The following is a 5,449-nucleotide window of genomic DNA, read 5'->3' on the forward strand; positions in this document are numbered from 1 at the left end:
CAAAGTATTCTCTGATGGTTGCTTGTATTTCTGATAATAGATCCATTTTCATTCATGATTTTTTACTTTGAAATCAACTCTAATCTGGGAGGAGAGATGTACTTTCTGGCTCATGAGAAGCTGATTTCTGTTCCTCTTACCCTCCTACCATATCTCTAATTGGAGGAAAATGCCTGTAGTATCTTAAAAGCATGGCACTATTGATGCTACAACTATATATTAGTCTTAAGGTGAGTATCCAAAAAAAATAAAAGTAAAGTGAATATCCCTAAGAGAAGTTACACGCCAACAGATACAAAAGCATTCATTGATAAGTTTTCATCAAAAATTTGGAAACAAGAGGGGTGCTTGGGTGGCTCAGTCAGTTGAGTATTTGACCCATGATTTCAATTTAGGTCATGATCTCAGGTTTGTTAGATGGAGTCCCATATTGGGCTCCTTGCTGACAGTGTGGAGTCAGCTTAGGATTCTCTCTCTCTCTGTCTCTCTCTGTCTCTGTCTCTGTCTCTCTCTCTCTCAAAATAATTAAATAAACTTTATAATAAAGATAGGAGTTTCTGGGTGGCTCAGTTGGTTAAGCATCTGACTTGGTTTTGGTTTAGGTCATAATCTCATGGTTTCAGGAGTTTGAGCCCTGCATGAGGCTCCACTCTGTTCATGCTTGGGATTCTCTGTCAACCTCTCTTTCTAACCCTTCCCTACTTGTGTCTCTGTCTCTCTCAAAATAAATAAACTTTAAAAAAATAGATAAAAATAAAAGACGGAAACAGGGAAAAACAGACTGTCACAGGACATTTGAAGGTAGGGAGGTAAAGTGAAAGACAGGCATCAACAAAGGGTGTCTGGGATATTATGGGCAAGTATCACCTATGTTCCTCTAAACCAACTCTACTAAAACATCTAGTCAGAATTGTATACTCTAGATGCCACTTGCCAAAGTCTGCCTCAAAGAATGGACTTATACACATGCATCAGCTAATCTGTCTGAGCCTCATTACCAAAACATCTCTGTAAGATCCAATTTAAGTAAAATAATCAGTCTACCTTCATGTATAATACATAGAAGTAGATAATGCACATATTTCTAAGACACTTCTGTGGATGTTATGTAATTTTCTCTTGCAGATTTATAGAAATACCTATTAATTCAAATAGTCTAAAGATCTCATTTGTTTATTTCAAAGAAAAATGTGTCCTTTATGGCCATTTTGTGTGGATGGGCAAGCACCCTCATTCACCATGCCCTTTTCCTGCTAATTCTCAAGATAATCAGGTTGTAAACTGGTCCTAACCCCACTAGGAGGAGAGAGAAAATGGGAAGAGAGGAATGCATGAGAGTCTGTGCCTTCTTAAAATTCAAAGCAAGAGATGAATAGTGGTCATGCTATGAATAGCTACACACAAATCTCAACTTTTTAGTCCATTGTTTGCCTTGAATGAAAGAGCTGAGTAAAAACCTCATAGCACCACAGAGGGCTTTAGGCACATTCTATAATTAGCAGTAAATGGCTTCTCCAGAAAATCCTCTCTATGTTATTGACCTTCATCCAGAAAATGTATCCTGGTTTTATTATTTTTTTTCTCTAACACTGCAAATTAAAGGGAAGCATAAAACAACTGGAACTTTCCCCTGGCCAGTCAGCCCTTATGGTCCCCATATCAAAGGAAAACCATTGATTTATCAAATATCCATCAGCTCAATGATCTTGTCTAATCAAATGTTTTAAGATTATAATATTGGCTCCTTAAATAGCCATGTATCAACGGGTTGTGTGGAGCATCCATTACCACTGACCAAATGATTTGTTGTTTTTAATTAAATCCAGTAACAATTATTGCCACTTTTGCACTAATCTTGAATACTGCAGAGTTTTTAGTGATGATGAATCTAGTTTCAATAAAGCAACGTGCAAAGTCCCTTTCTTATTAAATTTAAATTAGTTGGAGAATTTAAATAAATCATCACTGAAAAGAAGAGTGAGGAAATATTATCAGCTCAATAAATCTATCCCTGTACACTGAAGAAGACAAGCTTACATTAACTGCTAGGCTGCATATGAAAGTTACAGAGAGTTGCATCTACCGAAGTACTTGGGGAAATAACTCATAAATTAAATACTAAGATACAAAGAGAACATTTCTTTTATATTTTGTCTTCCAGTGTTCTATTCCAGTTGCACTGCTTCTGCTTCTCCCTTAGAACATAGCACCTCTGAATTCACCAATATTGTCAACATGATCTATCATTTTTATGGTAAAAGTAACCCATAAAGCAAAAAGAAAAAAAAAGGAAGATGACTAAAAGGGCCTTAAGTATATTTTTAAACTCTATATACCACTACCCAGTTCACATCCATAGAAACTCAAAGTTTTAAAAATGTGTTTCCTTCCTAAAAAGAGAAAGGGAAAATACAGAAGACCAGTTATAACACATAGACATTTTAGTAAGTTATAAAGATTTTAAATTGAAAAATAGCACAGTAGTCATGTTGATTTACTGTCCTAATAGTCTCATCAAACATTACATGTTGTCAGCTTTCTTATACACATCCCTACTCTTTAAAATTCCATAATGCTTATTCCCCCCAGATACACATAGATTAACACACAAACACCAGTAAGAAATAATTCTCCAATAATCACATACTCACTCACAGGGATAAAACGTTGTGATATTGTGATTTATAAGAAATATGTATTTGCTCATTCAGATAACTAAAATATATTTCTCAAATATATTTGCTCTTCATCCGCAGTTCCTGGCTCACAGCTCCCAAAACCCTAGAAATTTCCAAGTGTTGAGAGTGGTAACATGTCTTTTGTTATGTTAATGAGATGACTTTTAGACCCCCATCTAAGACTGAGGCCAATTGCCTGGGGGATCTGCCAGGTGATTAGACAGCTGGAATTTTCCGGAATGTGAATCACAATGGCCAATGACTTAGTTAATCATAACTACATAATGAAACCTCTATAAAAACCCAAGAGGACAGATTTTTTGGTACTTTTTTTGGAGAGCTTCCACATTTGAAGAACTAGTACGCTTCCAAGGTCCCCATAGCTGAACACAACCTCCATAAAGATGGAAGCTCCTTTGTTTAGGACTTCATCTTCTATCTCTTCATCTTGTTGTTAATTGGTATCCTTTACCATATCAGTTAATGACCCAGTAATGGTAAATGTTTCCCTGAGTTCTGCAAGCCATTCTAGCAAACTAATTGAATCAAAGGGAGTTCTTGGGACTTGGGACTTTTGACTGATATCTGAAGTTGGAGGGAGGGGTCAGTCTTGTAGAAATGAGTCTTTAATTTGTGGAATCTCTGGGTAAATATGGTCAGAATTGAGTTGAATTCTCAGTCACCCTGCTAGTGTCTAAGAATTGCTTGGTTCCCCATCCCTCAACATTGAAATTGGGGCCCAAACCCTATAAGAAACACAATTCTGATTCCCTTCCATTTTTACTACTTTCTTCAGAGAGGTAAGCATATGCCATGTTCCAATATTCTGTTGAATGTTATAACCAGTAGGAACATTAGAAATGATACAATTTGAGTACTCCTGCATGGCTCAGTTGGATAAGACTCCAACTTTCACTCAGGTCATGGTTCGAGCCCCAGGTCAGGCAAGTGCTGTCAGCTCAGAGCCTGGAACCTCCTTCACATTCTGTGTCTCTCTCAATCTCCACTCCTCCCCCACTCACACTCCATCTCTCTCTCTCTCAAAAATATATAAACACTTAAAAAAAAAAAGAAATGACACAATTTAAATGTGAGGAAACTGGCTTTTGGCTTTCGGTTCAGAGGAGGCGCTGGTGCAACAGTCTTCGGTCATCCCGAATCCAGGTTCGTCCGACACCAGCCGCCTCCACCATGCCGCCTAAGTTCGACCCCAATGAGATCAAGGTCGTATGCCTGAGGTGGACTGGCGGCAAGGTCGGTGCCACGTCTACCCTGGCCCCGAAGATCGGCCCGCTGGGTCTGTCTCCAAAGAAGATTGGTGATGACATCACTAAGGCTACTGGTGATTGGAAGGGCCTGAGGATCACAGTGAAACTGACCATTCAGAACAGACAGGCCCAGATTGAAGTGGTACCTTCTGCCTCTGCCCTGATTATCAAAGTGGTCAAAGAACTGCCGAGAGACAGAAAGAAGCAGAAAAACATTAAGCACAGTGGAAATATCACTTTTGATGTGATTATCAACATTGCCCGACAGATGCGGCACCAATCGTTAGCCAGAGAGCTCTCTGGGACCATTAAAGAGATTCTGGGGACCGCCCAGTCTGTGGGCTGCAATGTTGATGGCCGCCACCCTCATGACATCATAGATGACATCAATAGTGGTGCAGTGGAATGCCCAGCTAGTTAAGAACTACAAAGGAAAATATTCTAATAAAGGATCATTTTGACAACCAGTAAAAAAATAAATAAATAAATAGAATAAAATAAATGTGAGGAAACTGAAATTCAAAACAATCACTTGTCAGATCATGGAACCATCAATGATTGCACTAAGAGCAGAATCATATCTTTTATCTTCCAAGAAAAAAATTCTTTCCATTATAGAAAATTATCTGTTTATTACAGATAATAATAGTTTCAATAACAGTTTATTGAAAGAAACTAAAAATGAACAGAGAGTGTTAGCAAGCCCTTTTGATCAACTACAGACTCCAGTAGTTAAAACCAGAAGTAGACAAGACCACTTAACTCATGCTCTAACTAAAACCCATTGTTCTCATTTGTTATTGCACTTTTTTGAGCGATTGACAAAGATATTTTACAATGACTGGAACATTCCAATGACCAGACCAGAAAGCCCTAGTAACAAAGAAAGGCCTAAAGGACCACATCTTACACATTGCATCTCTTGCCTATGATCATGTGCTAAACACTATGGACCCCCCCCCCCCACTGGTGCTCACATGGTCTCTGCCTGCTCTCTTACAGATACTACCTGGACTTCTCCATATAATACTCTAGGTGTCCATCTTGTAGGTAGAGAGGTTCATTGTTAAGGCTTGAGCCTACCACCTCCCCTGGCTGCCAGCTACCAATATAAATTTCTTCCTTTCTCCTTTCTGAATCCTTGTCTCTTCAGTTATTGGATTCTCTTGCAATGAGTTTATTCAAGTTAATTCTTCAACCGGGTTGGCAAACCCAGCCAGGAGATACATCTTCAATATTTCCAGCTTCCTAAGGATTTCCTGGGACAGAGCAATTGGCCAAGGCAGCAGGCCAGGGCTTACCCATTTGTTTCCTGAGTTAGTGACTATGATAGAGGTAACAAGACGAGACACCAGGTTCCTACCTAACTTTTTATATCCAGAGTGCATTTGTTAGTATAAACAGAAAGAGCTTCTAGGTCCAGAGTTTGAGCATGATAAACTGAGAAAGAGAACATATGAGAAAAAAAAAAAAAAAACCTGACTTCAAGATTCAACTTTAAGA

At 38.5% G+C, this 5,449-nt stretch overlaps 1 pseudogene; it reads left to right on the forward strand.

Moving 5' to 3' along the window:
* Positions 1 to 3,854: 3,854 nt before the first annotated feature.
* On the forward strand, positions 3,855 to 4,415 carry LOC115301671 (annotated as a pseudogene).
* Positions 4,416 to 5,449: the final 1,034 nt, after the last annotated feature.

Source organism: Suricata suricatta, chromosome 9 (genome assembly GCF_006229205.1).
Source record: "Suricata suricatta isolate VVHF042 chromosome 9, meerkat_22Aug2017_6uvM2_HiC, whole genome shotgun sequence".
NCBI classification, from domain to species: domain Eukaryota; kingdom Metazoa; phylum Chordata; class Mammalia; order Carnivora; family Herpestidae; genus Suricata; species Suricata suricatta.